General features: G+C 40.2%; 1 pseudogene; it reads left to right on the plus strand.

Annotated features, from left to right (window-relative positions):
- Positions 1–15,097: 15,097 nt before the first annotated feature.
- On the plus strand, positions 15,098–22,557 carry LOC139197771 (uncharacterized; annotated as a pseudogene).
- Positions 22,558–23,271: the final 714 nt, after the last annotated feature.

Raw genomic sequence — 23,271 nt, forward strand, 5'->3', positions numbered from 1 at the left:
CATCAACAACATATCATATCGAGTGCTCATTCGACATATGCTGACACACGAGTTCATGAAGAGATATTCTAACATGAACAGGACTTGGTGTAATAATGATATACCCTCTAGTACTACAATCACGTGAAGACTGGCGCTATCCACATCACATAAAAGTCCTAATTGCCTGTAACAATATAGGATAGGACTAGCACCTACAATGTATATGGTGCGATGTGAACATACACGTTAAAGATTGGCCCTAGCCCGACTGAGTACTAACACCGGTGCAGCAACGATGAGTAGATAACGTAAATAAAATCATACATTGGTAAATCAATAATTTACGTCGACATAATACTATTCACTACCGTAAATATAAATAAGGTATCTCGTAATAATATGCATACATGTGCATCCCGTGGGATTCATAATAATATCACAATTTTCAGCATTGCGACAATTCTAATAACGTCAATTTAATTATGGCATCACTTTAATGGCTAATTAGCCTTATTTATACTACTACATAATAAAATCTTGCCTAGAAAATGCCTTCTAAAAAAAACTAAGAAACATAATAGGTTAAGAGAAACTAGGTGACAATTTCCTGGTCAAACATGGAGAAATCTGCCTAACCACAAAATATCCACGTTCTGGGTCTTAGACACCTCCATAACCAGCCCAAGATGACTCTTTTTAAAGCTTAAATGACCTGAACATATTTCTAGAAGGGCTTATTGTCAAAAGTCACCATCTTGGATGCCCAAAAAAAAAGGTCACTCTAACAGCACTGCGAGCAGCTTCTTTTATTTTATCGTCATAAATTAACCGCTTGGTAGAAAAATCTAAAACTTTGACACTAACAAGCTGAGAGACTTACGAACATTCTCCAATTGGAGTCACTCCAAAATTTATTCGTTTGATCACTTTTGTTGAAGAAGAAGTCGAATGTCTTACATTGAAAATATAAATTAAAGTATCAAAATCTCACCAAAATAAATACCACATACTAAGAATAAGGTTAATATATAGTATAATATCGACTCGTCACGGTTACATTATAAAAATCCTTGTAAATATCCTGTAAAGAGAAACATATTCTCAATGAAGGGTGGTCTTAAAGATTCATATACCATACATAACCGATGGGTGATACTAAAGTTAGAAACTTTTGATTAAGGGTAGTGCTATGCACACGCTCATTTTTACTTCTCACACACTCTTCTTAATGTTTGACCATCAAATCGAATGAACTGAAGAAGATCAATGACAAAAAATTAACAAGAGTGTGTAGGAGATAAAGATGAGTGTGTGAATAACACTGTTTTGGATTAAACACCTTGGCTTTTTTTTTTTTTTTTTTTTTGAAAAAAATAATAGTTGGCTTATTTTATATTTGTTTGGATTAGGTAAAAAGTTTATTAGCTAGGCTGCAAATCTTTGACAAATAAACAAAGGGCCACAAATCAAGTTGTTCGGGTGCTAAATTACTAATGGGTATTTGGCAGATCATAGTGCTATGTTAATCAACCGATTACATATATATAGATACCACATAATTAAACATGAATAGATAGGGAAGGAGAGCTATGGCCTTTAGCTATAGACAGGGGCCATATAGGCCATATGCCATATGTAATGTAATGAAGAGGAAAGCGACTCAACAGCCTGAGAGAGACCGAGAGCCCAACGGTTTCTCAGAAAAGGCAGGCTGAGGGTGGGAAAGAGAGACATAAGGAGGGGCATGAATGGATAGTATTATTATCAGTAGCTAGCTAGTATATATAGACCATTAGAGTGGGGTTAAAAATAAACATGCTCTGTAGGAGGAGAAAGGGAAAGAGATGAAAGAAAAGGAATGGTGGTTCTGATCAGCACAGCAATATTATGCTTCTGCTTTCTGCTTTTTCTTCCTTCTGCTTCTGCTGGTGCTTGAAAGTTGATGCTTGTTAATCTCCTTAGTATATAATCTTGTGCTGTTTTAGGGTTGTAGCTGTGGTGCCGGCAAGTGATGAATGCAGCCCCCACGATACTACTGCTTTTTACACATTTCTAAAGGAATTATTTGGGTAATCTCGCCTTTCCCATTCACTTGAGGCTCTTTGGTTGATTCTCGATCGGTTGTGTCCCCCTTGCCTTAAATCATGGTCCCACTTTACCCACATATGGTGTCTCGCATTAACCTATATATACCTATATATATTATGTGTTATTTGATTATTTACAATGTTAATACAGCTAGCTAGCATCCTCCTCCTACATATAATAGCATCCTCTATATAGACCTAGCGTCCTTTGTGTGCGTGTCTATATATATATACCGTTAAATTGGTTTTAATGAAATTGTGTGATTAAGATTAAAACACAGGCCACACAATCTCAACCATACAATTTCATTAAAGTTAAATCCAATGATGGGGAGCGTGTCCTCATTTAAAAAAAAAAAAATGAGGATCCCTCCGTGTGTATATATATATATATATATAGACCTACTTGATTGACTCGTGGGCTTGCCATTGTCATCATAGTCATATGGAATATAGAAGTGCATGCTGCTTTCTATATAGTTTGTGGCAGGTAAATTAAGGATCAATTTGATAATCATTTCGTTTTTTTTTTTTTTATTTTTACTTTTTATAAGACTGAGAACTAAAATCTTGTTTAGTAACTTTTAAGTTTTGAACTCAAAGCCAAATTTTGAAAACTCATGGAAGTAGTTTTTATGATTGGTTTTTAGTTTTCAGTTTCAAAACTAAAAGTGGTTAGCAAACAAAGTTTCAGTTTTCAAAATATAGGACAATTAGTTATGGTTTTGGAATTTGGCAAGGTGCATGGCAGTATATGTCTGTGAGGAGATGGAGGAAGAGGATGAGAGGAGAGGAGGAGGGTGGGGGACAAAATGCCAGCACCAGAATAATGATGGTGTGGAAGGTAATAGCCAACTGTATGTATGTAAGGTAGTCAGAGTGTTTTGCGATTCTGGTTCGGTTAGAGAGAGAGAGAGAGAGAGAGAGAGAGAGAGAGAGAGAGAGAGAGAGAGAGAGAGAGAGCTTGTTGCACGCATGTGGTCCTAAAAACCCTAGGGCTTAGCTCATGGCCCTTGATCGAGCTAGCTAGCTGTAGCTATCGGTAGATGATCCATGACAGAAAAGTTGTATACATATACACAGTAGTACTTTGCCCTAATTATCATATAATAAGAAAAGTCCAAAAGATATAGTGAAAGAAGGGAGAGAAAGCAGCAAGGAGTAGCATGCCTACCGCAGGATGTGCACTCATAAATGAATAAACTAAAAAAAGAAGAGAGAGAGAGGTCCCGACCCATTAGGATTAGGGCTTCTGGGGTGGGAGGGGGGGGGGGGGCGGCAGTGAGTGAGCGAGCGATGACGATGCACCATCCCCCACCCTCTGTCTCTGGAGCTTAATTTAATTTGATGTATACCGGTGACAATTCATCGGAAATTCTCGGTAAAAGTTGCTTACCAACTGTTTCGGTGCAAATATATATACGACAGAAATCAAAAGAGGTGTAGAAGCTAAAAAGAATGTCTAAAAAGCACCTCCATTTGAACCAGGATCAAGGGCACAAGAGTTAAAATGTATTTAACTAATTGAGCTACAAATTTTTTACAACAATATTTCTTAATTATTTAATATGCTTGTATCACTTAGAACTACACTCTCGTACTATTCCTCTCAATTTGTAAATGAGAGTTTTTAGATTTGATTCACATAAATGACAATTTCAATATCAAATTATTATACCTCACCCCATTCTATATGGTTTAATGCAAGTGTCTTATCCTTTAATATAATTCAGCATTACATTCAAAACATGCGTGTATCGGGACTTTGTATTCACCTTTTCTTATTGAAAAAGATAGATTTTTATCCCAAAATATTCAACTCAAACACGATGATGAGAAACCTTTTAATGTAACAGACATGTGTATTAAACTTCACGTGTTATAATATGGGTAGACGATATAATTGATATGTAATAGATCTAGACTATAATATTTGTAGATTGATACACATATATATTACTAGATAAATGAATTTATAACACCACATGATAGTGTGACATATGCCTTAAAAATGAGAAATGCTAAGGAAACTCTCTTAAAGGTGGGACTTTCTATGAACTCTTTGTCACCTCATGTTTTTGGCACAATATTTTATATTGTTGACATATAAATTATGCCAAAAACATAAAATAGTGAAGAGTCCATGAAAAATTTCGCTTTAACATTCTTCTTAGCATGAATGATTAGTGTGCAATTACTTAAACCCAAACAATGGTTGAACAAATTAACATAGGCATGCATAAATTTCTAAGAAGTGGGGCTGGTGATTATAAATGAGAGTAGGAAGTGAAAGAAGAAATCTGGAAAACCGATTTCAAGACCAAAAAAGTTAATATAAATGTGGCACCCCTAAAATTTTGTCCAAGCCCTAACGTTGAAGATAATACTGGACCACAATAATCAAATATGGGCTCGTACATTCACAAATAATATACCAAAATATTATCTTCCCAATGGACAAATATTTTTTTTTTAGTATATCGATATTTTACAGTAAGAAGAGGAGGAGTTCAACAAAATCACACAATGAAGCAACCTAATTTGGTATCGAATTCACCATCTATGAGATTCAAACGTAAGACCTCTCACTTTCAAGTGAAGAGGAATACCACCAGACTGTAGTACTGAGTGACCAATGTACAAATATTATTCGAAGCAATACATTTTCTTTGTCATGGTGTACAGTATATCATATATATATATATATAGATATATATATCTATATATCTATATATCTATATATATCTATATATATCTATAGATATATATATATAGGAAATCTTTTAAGGGAAGGGATCTTTATTTGTTTTTGTAAAAATGGAGATTAGTTATGGGGTTCACATTACATTGAACTTTAACGATCTGAACCGTTTCTTTTTCAAGTTGCACCTCATAAATCATCCTTGCAAATGGTTTCAGATTGAATTGAATTTTTGCAAGGATGATCTATGAATTGAGACTTACAAAATAGACAAACTGACATGCCCAATCCTGATATTCCCCGAACATCAAGGTAGGCACATGCTGGCCGACACCCGAATGTGATGAAGCCATATTAGAATGCAAGAGAACAAGAAATAAATAAGACTTATAAATTTAAATTTAATAAATATGCATTTAAGGAACGTGTTCAAAGTATACAACTAATCTAGAACACTAAAAAAAATAATATAAAATTGAATGAATAAAGGAGTGAGTCCTACACCTTGAGGACTCAAAGATGCCGATGCGGAAGTGTCTTGACGCCGGGATCGTATGCCTCGATTTTAAGTCCTGAGGGGGCACAAAACAAACATGAGTGGACCAAGTTGATATATATATATATATATATATATATAATACTGAAATAGTTATCAACATACTAACCCCCAAAGTTTAATGAAAACTCAATAGCATAATATGTAGTAGGTTTTCCGAAAACACTATCATGCCATAAAACCTTTCATGAAACATATCTCATATATAATGTGCTAGCTAGTGATATCAATATTAGTATCTCTCGGCCCAAAGCCATCAATGTATACCTCTTACCAGCCATATATCTCCCTCAACCATATATCTCCCTCAGCTAGATATCTCTCTCACCCGTAGGCAGAACCATGACCACTAGATATGCACAAAACCACTGAACATAGATTTTCCAAACACAGGTATATATATATATCTCAAAAAACATCTTCATAGTATAAAGTCATCCATCATCTATACTACAAAGAACATGAGTTCGATAAAATATGGTAATTGAAAATATTCTCAATAAGCATAATATCTCATAAAACGTTTCATAAAACGTACTCATTAAATCATGCTTTTCATGTATGCATTTCTACTATTAAAGCATGCATTTTAGAAAGGGTCCACTCACAGATACTCCGTCGTCAAAGAGCCGTGCGAAATAGGAAGAACATAATCGTCGCTAATAATCGCACCTGAGCACATAAAGGGTCCAATTAATAAAACTCTATTCAAACAAATGAACTTAGGAAAACGGACGTCAAAAATGGATTCAGGATGTCAAATTACCCTAAGAAGGGTTCCGGGTAAATTTTAAAAAAGTCAACAAAAAGTCTACATGAGAATATTCCAGGAATATTCCCTAACAAAATATTCCATTTGGGTTGGGCTGGTCCAGCCGATTCTGGGCCTAGACTTTGGGTTGGTTCCTCAATTAGGTTTTGGGTTTTGTAAGGGCTTGGGCTCAACAACCCTACCTAGGGACAATGGGTTTGAACTATGGGCTAAGGGACTTGGGTTTTAGGTTTAGGGTTTTGGGCTTGGGTTAACTAAGGCCCAAGGTTTAGGCTGGCTACACCAGGCCTGTTTAAAATAAGGTTTTGGTTGCTTGGTCCACATTTTCAGGGCTGGGTTTTAAGGGCCAACGACCTAGGTAAAGGGACAAAAGCCTGTTTGTTAAGTGGGTTGCCGGACCACAAGAAGAAGAAGGCCAGAATACGATCAGGAACTTCCCTAGCTTTGACGAAGCTCGAAACATGACAAAAAATCACTATTTTAGAACCAAAATAAAGGTAAGAAGACGTAGGTTTGAAAACTACCAAAAGGAGGCCGTGATACGGCCAGAGTTGGCCATAAATCCACACGAGAGTCGCCGGGATCTGGAAAATCAATCTTCAATATCTCTCTGTAGTTTCATCAACCAAAATTTACAAGAATGTGATAAAAAAACCATCACAAGAATAAAAGAGAGGGTTTAGCATGTCTTAAGGCTTACCTAGTCGAAAAACCCGAGAACTCACCGAATAACTCACAACAGCGGCACTAGCCACTGTGCAGCGAGAGATGATGGATGAGGAGCCTCGACTTGGTCCGAGATTCGTGAATATGAAGGTAGTGTGATGATGGTGAGGTATGGTTGCAGAGATGGGAGCTCGGGGAGCTTAGGGAAGAGTAAGATTCGAGAGTGAGAGAGACCTGCGAGAAGGAGAGAGAGAAGAGGAAGGTTATGGCGAAGCATCCACGAGAAGCAGAGAGAGTGGGGGGATGGGAGGGAGAAGTGGCGTGCCACATGGCAAGCATGGAGAGAGGAGAGTCGGGGAACCAAATCAGGGATAAGCCATTGGGCACACCATTTAACACCTAAAAGCAATATTTTAAAACAAAAAGAACCTAAACAAAGTGAAAATACGAAAAATACCCTTTCGCTCCGTAAATTTCGGGATGAGTTGTTACAATATACCCTCGTTAAATAAATTTTGTCCCGAAATTTGAAATAAGTTGTTACACTGAAAATACTCTGAGATAGGAAGAAGGATAATATATATGTATAGAAGAAAACAAGTTAGAGCGGTTGCACAAAAGGGAAAATGCTACCCCGTCGCAATCGGGTTGCAATGATTCCATCTTTCGTGCCTCCAAGCTCATACTTTCTTTCCCCATCAGTGTAAAAGTAGAAGTACTAACATATAGGTTAAAAACTTGTGCCGAACTTAAAACTGAAAACGAAAATTCTTCCCCCAAAACATTTGTAACGTCAGAAAACACGTATAACTATAATATGGTAAGTTAAAATATTTGTACTGAAAATCAAAACTGAAAATGAAAATGGGTTTCGCCTAGACATACGTAATGTCATGTACTACGAGAAAAATTATCTTTGGATCGAGCCCCAACAATCACAAAACCGTAACAATTATCCGATGGGTCTGCCTGCCCACTTGCTTAACGAATCCAATGAATAAGTTATCGATACAACAGTCGGCTACCCGCGATATTGACCACACATTGTTGTCTCGATAAACAAGCAGCGATTTCTTAAGGGTGCATAATTTCCCACATCGTAAATTCGATCCTCCAGATACAAGTTCGCAAAACTCCTCTATCAACTAATGTTGCCTGTAGAAACTCTCGTACCATGTCACAAAAAGTGCCATACCCAAACCGAACAAAACAAAAACTGTCGTCGTAAAAACTTCATCCAGTACCAAGCATCCTATCCTTCTCAGTTCTTCTAAATGTGACCAACTACTTTAGTGTTTTGCCAATAAAGAACCCATTTGAAAACTGTACCTTGGGATTCAAGAGAAGTGGCTACCATGCTAGTAATAGACCCAAAAGCTCGAGCCCAGTAAGCAGAAAACGAGAAACCAAATTTCCAACAAGCAGTATCTATAGGGGGTTGTTGTAGTGCTCAAACCACTTCTCCATATTTGCTTAGTTGCAGATTTCTAGTCAAACAAGGTCAATGTTGCTGGAAAGAAGGACTCGCAAATGATTAACCTAAAATCCCCATGAGAGTACACACAATTCAAGAGAAGTGTAAATTCTTAATGTGCTTAAACCACAAGGTGAGTGAACACAATACGTCCTCTAAGGTCTAAATAGTTCGAGGATGATACCCTCAAAATAATTGGGCTATGAACTTATATATATATAGTTGGGAAAGAACTACTAGGGTACGATATGATGCCTATGAATTGTAGCAAGATAATATGAGATGTGACTATTCATTATATGCGTGAAGATAGTGATTGATGATGTAATCCGTTGATCACATTCACCAACCCCTTACTAAAAGGCGACTCAAACCTCAAGGCCACATGAAACTATTCTTAATAGTCTGGTGAGCTTGTGAAAAGATTATGTTCCTAACGTTCCTGTCTGGATCGGTATGAACTGGGCGCACACTTCAGTCAAGTCGATCCCTCGTGAAATCCTTATGGATTGAGTGAGTAACCATGTCGAGAAGGCTAAAAGAACACTCAAGAATTTGACAGTCAAAATAAGTCTATCAAAACTAAAGTGCAAGACCAAAGATACTTCGCAATTTCACGACACATTTGGAAGATTTTCAATTTCCAACGGTCGCAACCTTTTTGGAAATTGATGAGAATAGCCTATGCTACTGAAGAGTCTCCCAAGAAAAGTATTTAATCTAAACGAAGTCAACGCTCGAAGAATTTGGGGTGAGACTAACGGTCGATGGTTAGGGAATTTGACTTCATCGTTTGAGTAAGTAAGAAGGTTATCGATAGAACAATCATCGAGGATTTATTCTAAAGATCCACATGAATTTCCTTAGTGGGAACGAGTCCAAGGACACTGGTTCGATCCCACCAAATCACTACTTACTAAGCTTCGTAACAACTAGTACTTACTCGCTTTCTCTAACAAGCACTTCGAAAGTTTCGAGTAATTTCCCAAGAGATATGACTATGCCCGCCATTCCTAGGGAACACATGTCATTGAGTGACATCATCGATTCAGATCTTCCAAATTCAAACCACTTAGTTTTTTCCGTTTCCCAAAAACTCCCATGTAGATCTGACTCTGTCCATAATTCCTAGGGAACGCATGTGGCTAAGTATCGGTTTGATGTTGAAAGTCGTCCAACAAACTAATTCGTCACTAATGAGGCACAATCTTGACATGAATTTCTTCTTCTTCCATAAGATGTGACTACTCATGCAGTATGAGGGTTGCACAATCGTGTCGAAAGACAACAAATCCGGAAGTCATGACATCCAAATGATGTCATGACTGACACACCACAATAGTAACAGAAGATCTTAAGTATACTCTGAACAAACCATGCTCTGATACCAAACTGACACACCCGACCCTGATATTCCCTGATCACCAAACACGTGTTGGCCGACACCTGAAGGTGACAAAGCCATATCAGAATGCATGAGAACAATAAATAAATAAGACTTATAAATTTAAATGTAATAAATATGCATTTAAGGAACGTGTTCAGAGCATACAACTAATCTAGAATACTAAAAAGAAATAATATAAAATTGAATGAACAAATGAGTGGGTCCTACACTGAGAGGACTCATAGATGTCGATGCGGAAGTGTCTTGACACCAAGATCGTACGACTCGATTCTAAGTCCTGAGGGGGCGCAAAACAAACATGAGTGGACTAAGTTGATATATATATATATATATATATAATACTAAAATAGTTATCAACATACTAACCCCCAAAGTTTAATGAAAACTCAATAGCATAATATGTAATAGGTTTTCCGAAAACCCTAGCATGCCATAAAACCTTTCATGAAACATATCTCGTATATAGTGTGCTAGCTAGTAATATCGATATCAGTATCTCTCGGCCTGAAGCCATCAATGTATACCTCATGCCAACCATATATCTCCCTTATCCAGATATCTGCCTCAGTAGTAGGCAGAACTATGACCACTAGATACGTACAAAACCATTGAAAATAAACTTTCCAAACATAGGTATATATATCTCAAAAAAATATCTTCATAGTATAAAGTCATCCATCAACTATACTATAAAGAAGTGTGCAAAACAATGTCCATAAGCAGTATAAAGTTGTTGATGCACAAAATCAGTGAGGACTTTGGTACAACAAAAAGTGTTAAGTTTGTCACTTTCGCTAGATTGCTCTAGTCACTAGTGTGGATAAGTATGTAATGGATAGGGACAGGGAAGCAAACACAAGATGTACGTGGTTCACCCAGATTAGCTACGTCCACAGAGTAGAGGAGTTCTCATTAATTGAGAAGGGTTTACACAAGTACATAGGTTCAAACTCTCATTTAGTGAGTACTAGTGAATGATTTAGTACAAATGACATTAGGAAATATTGTGAGAGAATGATCTCTATTTATAGAAGAGAGTTTCTAGTTTCATTCTCACATTGACACGTTTCGTGTTGTGATTGTCTTCTGATGTTGACACGTGTCGCGTTATGATTGGCTTCTGATGTCGACACATGTCGCGCTGTGATTGGCCTCCTAGTTGGAGGGAAACTCTTCTGGGTTCTTGACGGTATAACGTTGACTGGTGCTTAGTAGTTTCGGGATTGGTCAAGTATGGTACAAACAGTGCTCCCCTAAGTTCCCGAGTGAGGGAATCTTCTCGGTTGGGGTCTTGCAAGATCCAACCCGCTGAGTAATCACGAAACTTCTAAGCACCGAAGTGTGGTATCGTCTTCACTTACCTTATCTGTCTCATAGGTAGATGTGGCATATTCTCTGGAAGTACTTTTCCTCCATCCAGGGGTGGTATATTTAACCGGTGGAGATACACAAGGTAATGTATCAATTTTACTTGAAGCTTACTTGTAGTTTCAGGCTTGGTCAAGCGCGATACAAACCATGTAGTAGGAGTCTCTCAAGTCGCTGAGCTAGGAGATTTGTCGAATGAGGTAACAGACAAGGTAAGCAATCAGATTTCCAAGCAAGCAACCTGGATCAGAGGTTCAACTTCGGCTTCCGGTTGATTGTTCTCCTTCTCCTTGTGTCGTAAACAGCAACAAGGATAAAGAGAAGCAAATGGAGAAGAGATGATATGAGATACTTTTACTTTTGAAGAAGTAACTTTCCACATGCTTATTCTTGAACTTGGCTCGGGGGTTTCTGGTTTCCTCCAGAGTATTAGGCCGACTCAATAATTTGAAGGTCAAAACAAGTCTATCAAATCTAGAGTACGTTCAACCCTGATGATATGAGATACTTTTGCTGTTGATAAAGTAGTGGATGTATCGGCACGTGTTCTGTTACGCTTGTCTCCACATGCTTCCTTGTATCCTTCTTACTTGCCCTATACGTTCCTCAGGCAGATGTGGTATCTTCTCTGGAAGCATAAGATTTTGAAGATGAGTACTTGAGAGCAATGTCAGGTAAGTAATCAGGCAAGGGGTTCCAGGCAGTCAGTTCCTGACTGGAAGCTTGATTCCAAGTGCTGACTGATTGCTTTCTTTCTCCTTATCTTGCAGGTAAGAACAAGGCCAAAGGAAAAGACAGGAAAAAAGCATGATATGGGATACTCTTGCTTTTAACCCCTGATGATATGAGATACTCTTGCTCTGGTGTGGCTTGTTTGCAGAGGTATTATCAGGAGGAAAAGAAGCTGAGTATTTCGAGAGACTCTGCTGAGAGTGCCCTCTCGGATGTGAATAAAAGTTGAGCATTTTTTTTATTTGCAGAATTGCCTGGCTGTGGAGGATGTAGGTCGACATATATAGGAGTCTCTCTCACAACAAGTAGCAGTGTTATTCCTTTACCCTTCTTGGTCATAGCAATGTAGTGGGAGCTGCAAGCTTCACGTGTTTTAACTTTGTCAGAGCACTTTGAAAAAGTGGTCTGTGGTATTTGGAAAGCTGATGTTGCGTGTGAAGATTGCAGATAAGCTTTATCCAAAGAAATCTGGCTCTCGAAGTTCGGAGAGCGGTGCCTCTTCGATTTTCGAACAAGCAATCTTGTCGGGGATCTGGCTTTCGAGATTCAGAGAACGGTGCCTCTTCGATTTTTGATAAAGCTATCCTGTTGGGAGTCCGATTGTTGAGATTCGGAGAGCAGTGTCTCTTAGCTTTTTGCAAAAGTAATCCTATTAGGAGTCTGGCTCTCGAGATTCGGAGGGCAGTGCCTCTTCAATTTTTGAGCACGTAATCCTGTTGAGAGTCTGGCTTTCGAGATTCGAAGAGCGGTGCCTCTTCGATTTTTGAGAAAGAAATCATGTTGGGAGTCTGACTCTTGAGATTCGGAGAGCAGTGTCTCTTCGATTTTTGATAAAGTAATCCTGTTGAGAGTCTGGCTCTCGAGATTCGAAGGGCGGTGCCTCTTCGATTTTTAAGCACGTAATCCTGTTGGGAGTTTGGCTCTCGAGATTCGGAGAGTGGTGCCTCTTCGATTTTTGAGCAAGCAATCTTGTTGGGCATTTTTACCAGTCTGCCTTGCCACGGAGCACGGAGGTTGACACACATTGAGACTTTATAGTTATCAAGCAGTGGTGCTGTTCCTTTACCTTTGTGGGTAATAGTAGGGTAGCTGGACCTTCAAAATTTATGTGTCTAAACTTTGTCAGAGATCTTTGGTAAAGTTATATGTGGTACCCGAGGAGCTGATGTTACGTGTGGAAAGTGGTGCCTCTTCGGAATTCGGAGAGTGATGTCTCTTCGATTTTTGAACCAACGGCCCTGTTGTCTTTTCTTTTATAAGGGCACCAATTGTGTGCAAGAAGTACATTCAGAGAGTTATTGCTTGTAGGAATTTTCCCCTTACTTTAGAGATTTATTGCACCTCATTTCTCCTTCATCATTTCTAAGAATGTCTGGCCCATCCGACTGTCATTTTGACTTGAACTTTGGTGAAGAGGTAGCCATGCCTTCTTAAGACAACATATGGCGTCCATCTTTCTTATCCCCTACTAGTCATCTTACCGTTGGGGACTCTGTGATGAAGAATGATATGACCGCTGTGGTGGTGGCCAGGAACCTTCTCACTCCCAAAGATAACAAACTACTTTCCAAACGGTCTGATGAGTTGGCTATTAAGAATTCTCTGGCTCTCAATGTTCAGTGTGCAGGTTCTGTGTCTAAGATAGCCCAACGCCTATTTGCTCGAACCCGCCAAGTTGAATCATTGGCGACTGAAGTGATAAGTCTCAAACAGGAGATCAGAGGGCTCAAGCATGAGAATAAACAGTTGCACAGGCTCACACATGACTATGCTACAAACATGAAGATGAAGCTCGACCAGCTACAGGAATCTGATGGTCAGATTTTACTTGATCATCAGAGCTTTGTGGGTTTGTTCCAAAGGCATTTATTACCTTCGTCTTTTGGGGTTGTACCGCATAATGAAGCTTCAAATGATCAACCTTCGGTGCCTCCTCCTTCTGGGGTTCTGCTTAGTACTGAGGCTCTGAATAATCACCCTCTAGGGCTCTGCCAACTGCTGAGACTTCTCTTGAGCAACCTTTGTGAAGGCTTCCTCTTGTTTGTTTATTTTGATTCATGTATATGTACATATTTGTAACTTATCGAAGATATCAATAAATCAGCTTTGCTTCATTTCAACGTATTGTTTTAAATACACCAAGGCATTCTTCACTAAGTTCTTTGAAATTTTCCTTTTGTTGAAGATTGTATGTTGAAGCTTTGTGAGTGAAGCATGTAGGTTGAGGTAGTGCTCCCTCAATTTCCCGATTGAGGAAAACTTCTCGTTTGGAGACTTGAAAAATCTAAGTCACTGAGTGGTTATGAGACTTCCGAGTATCAAGGTGCAGTAGCATATGGTAGGAGTCCCCCAAGTCTCTGGTCGAGGGAGTTGACAAATGAGGCATTTCATTTCTAAGTGGTCACCCAAAACTCCTTTTTCATATATATTTGTTATGAAAGTTGTTAGGCCCAAAGAAGAGGAGGCCTAGGCAATTTTTTTTTGAAATTTCTGAATTTTTGAATTTCCGAAAAATAAATATAATTATGCAAACGATCTCGTATAAATACTCGTGGGACTCAAATGTAATTATGTAATAAAAGAAGGGGCAAATATGTAATAAGTGAGGAGCCCTTATTCTATAAAAGGACCTCTCACCCTCACAATTAGGAGATGCCAATTCCTAGGCCCTCTCACCCCCTCTCAAAGCTCTCACTCTCAGAGCTCTCTCTCCCTCAGATAAATACATAATTAGTGTGGACGTAGTCCAAACCTTGGGGTGAACCACGATACATCTTGTGTTATTTACATTACTTGCAGATTCACGGTCGGATTTACGTTGTTCCAAGACCTCCGGTTTTGTGCATCAACATTTGGCGTCGTCTGTGGGAAACGACACGAAAAGTTATGTCGGTTCTCTTTCATTTTTTTATCTCACCACCGTGAAAACTTCACAACCTCCACCGTGAATCATGCTTCTGGGGGGTACATCCTTGCTGATAAGCTTGAATTCTCGCAACAAACACAACCCTTAAAAAAGAAAACGCACTGAAAAAACTGCTTTTGCTGCTGCTGCCTGCTTCTGCCTTTTCTGGGCGTTTCTCTGCTAAAATAAAAAACCCTCCATGGAAAACCGCCATAAAATAAAAAAAAAAATCCCCCGCCAACGCATTCTCCTTCTCGAGCACTCTGATCCACGACCGAGATTCCAACTTTGAGTTCGAGTGCTTCACCCCAGACACGGCCTTCAGCACTGGCCCCTACAAAGACTCATCCGCAGACCACTTGTTCCTTAATGAAGGGCTCTCGTAGTAATCAACGTGAGTCCAGACTCGAACATAGACAGAGAGAGCTGAACAGAGACAGATAGAGATGAACCTCATCCCTAGTCCAGACTCTTCTGACCATGTCCGAGTCGCTGAGTCAACTCAGAATAAGACGGACACAGACTCTGTAGAGGCTATTCTTTCCATTTCAGTACGTCAGACCGCGAAATTGGTGTTCGATTCGCCCGACCTGCCCTAGTCAACCAAGTCATTCATTGTCTGTAACCTTCTGACTTACCAGTTTTGAGTCATCTCTCAGCTCGGCTTGGCCTGGTCGCACCATGGCTCGGTCCTCGTTGACTCTCAAACCCGAGTCATGGTCCTTACTGAGCTCGCTGCTCTCTACTTCTCCGGTTCGAACCAATAGCTCAAGTAGAAGGATACAAGGAATAAGTTACGTCTGAGGAGTGTAGGTTTTGATATCTCTGCACAGAACAGGTTGCGGAGGATGGCTTTCGTTACAATATCCACGCCATCAATCTCACAGATTTGTTATCATACTCTTGTAAGATTCACGTTCAACCTCCTACTGTTGACGGCGGTGATGAGCTCGTGACAACCAAAGTATGTGACCTTTGTTCCTTCGGTACCGGTCAATTGCCCTTGCTGTAGGATTTGGCTTCCATACGTGACAAGAATCTTTGCCACTGGCCTGGCTGCGGCGTCTTCGGCTCCCAAATCATTTTTATCAGCAACTTGGAGACCTCTGAAAGACCCCCAGCATCCTCAAGGACCACAACCGCAGAATTATACCCGAGGAATTCATTGGCAACAAAACCCAATTGTTTATGGTTGAGTTCAACGGGGACGACGGGAAAAAGGATATCTATGCTCTCTCCGGTTTTCCTTTTCCTGTGTGTATCCTTTCCATTTTTGAGCCTCGATATTCCGGTGTTCTGCTTTGATGTGGCCGAGAAGAAACCCAACGGCATGGCATGGCAGAAAAGCAGCTGTCACTTTAGTGTCAAGCAAGAAAATCATGTGAGGTGGGACAAGCAAGAAAATCATCAACCAACACATAGGGGACAACGCAAAAGAAAAAGAGAAAGTAAAGCAGAAAAAGAAAAGAGAAAAGAAGAAAAAGGGCAGAATCATAAGGTTCCTATTATTACGATTCCTTTTGTCTACCAGGTGAAGAGACAGAGAAAGTGCAGCAGAAAGCAAAAGCAAAGAATAAACACCCCACCAGAATGATGTGATTTACTTTTTTAGTTTTTGAATAGTGTAAATTATTTTTTATCTTTCGGAGACATCTGTATAAACCCCATCAGAGGGTAAAAAAAAAAAAAAAAGGGCAAAGCCCAAAATAAATAGGCTGGAATGTTGTGTAAAGGGCGAATGCCCATAAGCCTAAAATAGCTCTAACTAGGCGATCAAAAGTACGCCCAGTACTCCACAATTATTCGGTAACCTGCTGCTATTACGGCCAACCAGGTGATAAAAAATATGCCCAATACTCCAAAATTATTTGGCAACCCGCCGCTATTATCACCAACCAGGTGATCAAAAGTATGCCCAGTACTTCCAAAATTATTTGGCAACTTGCCGTTATTATCACCAACCAGGTGACCAAAAGTACGCCCAGTACTCCAAAATTTATTCGGCAACCTGCCACTATTACCACCAACCAGGTGATGAAATGTACAACCCGTACTCTAATATCATTTAGCAACTAGTCATTCATGCCACCAACAAGGAGATCAAAAGTACGCCCAGTACTTCAAATCATACATGAGCATTACTCATGTCAATCATACATAAACATTCATGAGCATCACTCATCCAATCATACATAAACATTCATGAGCATCACTCATGTCAACATCCATGAGCATTACTCATGTCAATCAACATAAACATTCATGAGCATCACTCATGTCAATCAACTTCAAAAGCTTCATTTACAAAAGCTCTAGCTTCAAAAGCTTCATTTATAGAGCTCCAGCTTCAAATGCTTCATTTACAAAAGCTCTAGCTTCAAAAGCTTCATTTACAGAGCTCCAGCTTCGAAAGCTTCATTTATAGAGCTCTAGCTTTAAAGCTTCACTTACAAAGCATCACCTATAAATCTTCAGTGCAGGGTATATAAATACCGCCTCCGAACAACCGCCACTTCGGCCCATACATGGATTCAATTTAAAGTCTCCAACCAACAGACTCTATTGACCGAAGACTTGGGGGACTACATTATGTACCATATATTAGGCCTCAACTAGGCCTCATGAAAAATACTTTGTGGACTTAGCCCATTATTTATGTATTAAGGAGCGAGCCCTTATTCTATAAAATGGGCTCACTCACTTTCATTAGAGAGCACCCATTATTCATGTACTGAGAAGCGAGCCTTTATTTTATAAAATGAACTCCCTCACCTTCATTAGAGAGCAACGTCGCCAGCTGAGAAACCGCCTCGTCGCGAGCATCACTCCTAGCCTATCACTTATGTATTGAGAAGCGAGCCCTTATTCTATAAAAGGGACTCCCTCACCTTCATTAGAGAGCAATGCCACCAGCTGAGCAACCACCTCGCCGCGAGCATCACTCCTAACCCATCACTTATGTATTAAGGAGCGAGCCCTTATTCTATAAAAGAGACTCCCTCACCACCATTAGAGAGCATCGCCACCTACTGAGCAACCGTCTCGCCGCGAGCATCAACTCTAGCCCATCATTTATGTATTGAGGAGCGAGCTCTTATTCTATAAAAGAGACTCCCTCACCTTCAACGCCACAAGCCGAGCCAACCAAGGCAACATAAGCCACAAGCCGAGCAGCCTCGCAACATGTGATAGTTGAGCATCATTTCGGATTGGACACCGCCTCATATCGAGTATCAGTCCTAGACGACATCTAGTTACTTCGGCCCACACATGGACTGAATTTCAAGTCTCCAGCCAAAAGACTCTCTTGACTGAAGACTTGGGGGACTACTATTTATACCATATTTAGGGACTCCGTATTTAGATATCATATAAATACTCGGGGGACTCAAATGTAATTATGTAATAAAAGAATGGGCAAATATGTAATAAGTGAGGAGCCCTTATTCTATAAAAGGACCCATCACCCTCACAATTAGGAGAGGCTAATTCCTAGGCCTTCTCACCCCCTCTCAAAGCCCTCACTCTCAGAGCTCTCTCTCCCTCAGATAAATACATAATCAGTGTGGACGTAGTCCAAACCTTGGGGTGAACCACGATACATCTTGTGTTATTTACATTACTTGTAGATTCATGGTCGGATTTACGTTGTTCTAAGACCTTCGGTTTTGTGCATCAACAAAAGTCATCCATCATCTATACTACAAAGAACATGAGTTCGATAAAATACGGCAATTCAAAATATTCTCAGTAAGCATAATATCTCATAAAACGTTTCATAAAACGTAATCATTAAATCATGCTTTTTATGTATGCATTTCTACTATTAAAACATGCATTTTAGAAGGGGTCCACTCATAGATACTTCGTCGTCGAAGAACCGTGCAAAATAAGAAGAACGAAATCGCCGCTAATAATCGCACCTAAGCACATAAAGGGTCCAATTAAGAAAATTGTATTCAAAGGAAAGTGTTTATACCATACTTAGGGCCTCCGTATTTAGACCTCGTATAAATACTCGGGGGACTTAAATGTAATTATGTAATAAAGGAATGAGCAAATATGTAATAAGTGAGGAGCCCTTATTCTATAAAAGGACTCCTCACCCTTACAATTAGGGGAGGCCAATTCCTAAGCCTTCTCACCCCTTCTCAAAACTCTTACTCTCAGAGCTCTTTCTCACTCAGATAAATAAATAATCAGTGTGGACGTAGCCCAAACCTTGGGGTGAACCACGATACATCTTGTGTTATTTACATTACTTGCAGATTCACGGTTGGATTTACATTGTTCCAAGACCTCTGGTTTTGTGCATCAACATTTGGCACCGTCTGTGGGAAACGACATGAAACGTTATATCGGTTCTCTATCAATTTTTCACCTCCGCTGTTAATCTGCAAAACCCACATAGAGACACAGACATATAGCTCACTTTCTATCTCTCTCTTTCGTTCATCAGAGACTTCATTCTTCTCTGTTCTCCTATCACTCATCCCCCCACCAAAAATAAAAAACCAGAAACCCCCATTGTCAAAATCGCAGTAACAGTTATAAGAAAGATAGTTGGCGGCTTAGCCTGATCTCTGACTCAGTGGGTTAAACTCAGTCGTTGGCACCTTGCAAATCCAACTTCAAGCTGTATAGTTTCCTCTCCATCTACCCAGCACTGTTCTGCGACACATGCGTTTCAAAGCTCCAAATTCTTGTTCAAATAGTGGACAACCTGAAAAAGGCCTATAAGCGGCTCGCCATGATTTGGCACCCAGACAAAAACCCCGTCGATGAGCGGTTAGAAGCGGAAGCCAAGTTCAAGCAAATCTCCAAGGCCTACAACGTCCTTGGCAACCCCGCCAAGCACCAGATCTACGACCTCTACAGCGATGAGGCTCTGAAATCGGGGTAACTTCTACCTCCCTCTTATTCTTCATCCGCCCGCTCATTCGTCGCTTCGGGCCACCACTACTACGCCAACCACAACCACCAGCGCCACGCACACCCGAATACATCATTGTTCACATTCAGTCCAAGGGACGCAGATGACATTTACACCGAGATTTTTGGATCCGACAGTGGGGTTGGTGGCGGATGAAGGTATACTGATGGGTTATTTAGAACGTCCAATGATGGTGGGCCAGAGTTTGCAGGACCCAGTGGGGCTGCGCCTGCGAGGAAGGCCAAAGGGAAATTTGAAAATTTGTTGCCCTGCAGCTTGGAAGAGCTCTACAAGGGTGTCAAGAAGAAGATGAAGATTTTCAGAAACATCTACGATGCCGTTGTTACTTGTAAGGTTCGGACTGTGGAGGAGATTTTGACTATTGAGATCAGACCAGGTTGGAAGAAGGGCACAAAGATCACCTTCCCTGAGAAGGGTAACCAAGAGCAAATCCAACTTCAAGCTGTATAGTTTGCTATCCATCTACCCAGCACTTTTCTGCGACGCATGTGTTTCAAAGCTTCAAATTCTTGTTCAAATAGTGGACGACCTAAAAAAGGCCTATAAGCGGCTAGCCATGATTTGGCACCCAGACAAAAACCCCATCGAGAAGCGGTTGGAAGCGGAGGCCAAGTTCAAGCAAATCTCAGAGGCCTACAACGTCCTCGGCGACCTCACCAAGCACCAGATCTACGACCTCTACAGCGATGAGGCTCTGAAATCGGGGTAACTTCTACCTCCCTCTTATTCTTCATCCGCTCGCTCATTCGTCGCTTCGGGCCACCATTACTACGCCAACCACAACCACCAGCGCCACGCACACCCGAATACATCATTGTTCATATTCAGTCCAAGGGACGCATAGGACATTTACACCGAGATTTTTGGATCCGACAGTGGGGTTGGTGGCGGATGAAGGTATACTGATGGGTTCTTTAGAACGTCCAATTATGGTGGGCCAGAGTTTGTGGGACCCAGTGGGGTTGCGCCTGTGAGGAAGGCCAAAGGGAAATTTGAAAATTTGTTGCCCTGCAACTTGGAAGAGCTCTACAAGGGTGTCAAGAAGAAGATGAAGATTTTCAGAAACATCTACGATGCCGTTGTTGCTGGTAAGGTTCGGACTGTGGAGGAGATTTTGACTATTGAGATCAGACCAGGTTGGAAGAAGGGCACAAAGATCACCTTCCCTGAGAAGGGTAACCAAGAGCAAGGTGTGATTCAGGCAGATCTAATTTTTATTATAGACAAGAAACCGCACACACTTCACAAGAAAGACAGTAATAACCTGGTGGTCAACCAAGAGATAACACTGCTGGAGGCACTCACGGGCAAGACTCTTGACCTTACCACCCTAGATGGACGGAATCTCATGATCCCATTAACTGATATCATCAAACCCGGAGCTGAAATGATGGTACCAAATGAGGGAATGTCGATCTCAAAAAAACCTGGAAAAAAGGGAAATTTGAGAATCAAGTTTGATGTCAAGTATCCTTCAAGGCTTACCACAGAACAGAAATCTAATATGCACAAAACATTTTCTAAAAGACAGCAAAGCAAAGCAGCGCAAGGAAAGAGAAAGAAAAGCAAAAGAAGAAAGCAGAAAGAAAAACAATCAAGTGAGCTACGGCACAAAAGCAAAAGATAGAGACGCAGTTGAGAGAAAAGAAGAAAAGCAAAAGATTTTCGTATTATTATGATTCCTTCTATCTACCAGATGAAGAGATAGAGAGAGAGTACAGTAGAAAAACACAAGCAAAAGCAAGGAATAAACACCCGCACTGCAAAAGCAAGGAATAAACACCCCACCAGAGTGATGTGGTTTACTTTCCTTATTTTTGAATGATGTAATTTATTTTTCGTATCTTTCGGAGATATCTATATAAACCCCATCAGAGGGTAAAAATAAAAAATAAAAAATGGCAAGCCAAAAATAATGGGCTGCAATGCCATGTGGAGGGCAAAGGCCTATATGCCCAAAAGAGCCAGACCCTCTATTATCACTAATTAGGTGATCAAAAGTACGCCCAGTACTCCACAATTATTCGGCAACCTGTCGCTATTATCACCAACCAGGTGATCAAAAGTATGCCCAGTACTTCCAAAATTATTCGGCAACCCGCCGCTATTATCACCAACCAGGTGACCAAAAGTACGCCTAGTACTTCAAAATTTATTCGGCAACCTGCCGTTATTACCACCAACCAGGTGATCAAAAGTACGCCTAGTACTCCACAATTATTCGGCAACCTGCCGCTATTACCACCAACCAGGTGATGAAATGTACAACTCGTACTCTAATATCATTTGGCAACTAGCCATTTATGCCACCAACCAGGTGATGAAATGTACAACCCATACTCCCTTTCATGCCACCAACCAGGTGATCAAAAGTACGCCCAATACTTCAAAATTATACATGAGCATTACTCATGTCATTCATACATAAACATTCATGAGCATCACTCATGACAAACATACATAAACATTCATGACCATCATTCATGTCAACATTCATGAACATCACTCATGTTAACATTCATGAGCATCACTCATGACAACATCCATGAGCATCACTCATGTTAATCAACATAAACATTCATGAGCATCACTCATGTCAATCAGCTTCAAAAGCTTCATTTACAGAGCTCTAGTTTCAAAAGCTTCATTTACAGAGCTCTAGCTTCAAAAGCTTCATTTATAAAAGCTCCAGCTTCAAAAGCTTCATTTACAGAGCTCTAGCTTCAAAGCTTCACTTACAAAGCTTCACCTACAAAGCTTCAGTGCAGGGTATACAAATACCGCCTCTGAATAACCGCCACTTCAGCCCATACATGGATTCAATTTGAAGTCTCTAGCCAACAGACTCTATTGACTGAAGACTTGGGGGACTACATTATGTACCATATATTGGGCTTCAACTGGGCTTCATGAAAAATACTTGGGGGACTTAGCCCATTATCTATGTACTGAGGAGCGAGCCCTTATTCTATAAAAGGGACTCCCTCACCACCATTAGAGAGCATCAACTCTAGCCCATATTTATGTATTGAGGAGCAAGCCCTTATTTTATAAAAAGGACTCCCTCACCTTCAAACGCTACAAGCCGAGCCAACCAAGGCAACATAAGTCATGAGCCGAGCAACCTCGCAGCGTGTGCTACTTCTAGTTGAGCATCATTTTAGATTGAGCACTGCCTCATATCGAGCATCAGTTCAAGACAGCATCTAGTTACTTCGGCCCACACATGGACTAAATTTCAAGTCTTCAGCCAAAAGACTCTCTTGACTGAAGACTTGGGGGACTACTGTTTATACCATACTTAGGGCCTCCGTATTTAGACCTCGTATAAATACTCGGGGGACTCAAATGTAATTATGTAATAAAGGAAGGGGCAAATATGTAATAAGTGAGGAGCCCTTATTTTATAAAATGACTCCTCACCCTCACAATTAGGGGATGCCAATTCCTAAGCCCTCTAACCCCGTCTTAAAGCTCTCACTCTCAGAGCTCTCTCTCCCTCAGATAAATAAATAACCAGTGTGGACGTAGCCCAAACTTTGGGGTGAACCATGATACATCTTTTGTTATTTACATTTCTTACAATTCACGGTCGGATTTACGTTGTTCCAAGACCTCCGGTTTTATGCATCAACATAATGAATTTGGAAAATAAACGTCAAAAAC

The sequence above is a fragment of the Malus domestica genome, chromosome 07 (assembly GCF_042453785.1).
Source record: "Malus domestica chromosome 07, GDT2T_hap1".
Taxonomy (NCBI): Eukaryota; Viridiplantae; Streptophyta; class Magnoliopsida; order Rosales; family Rosaceae; genus Malus; species Malus domestica.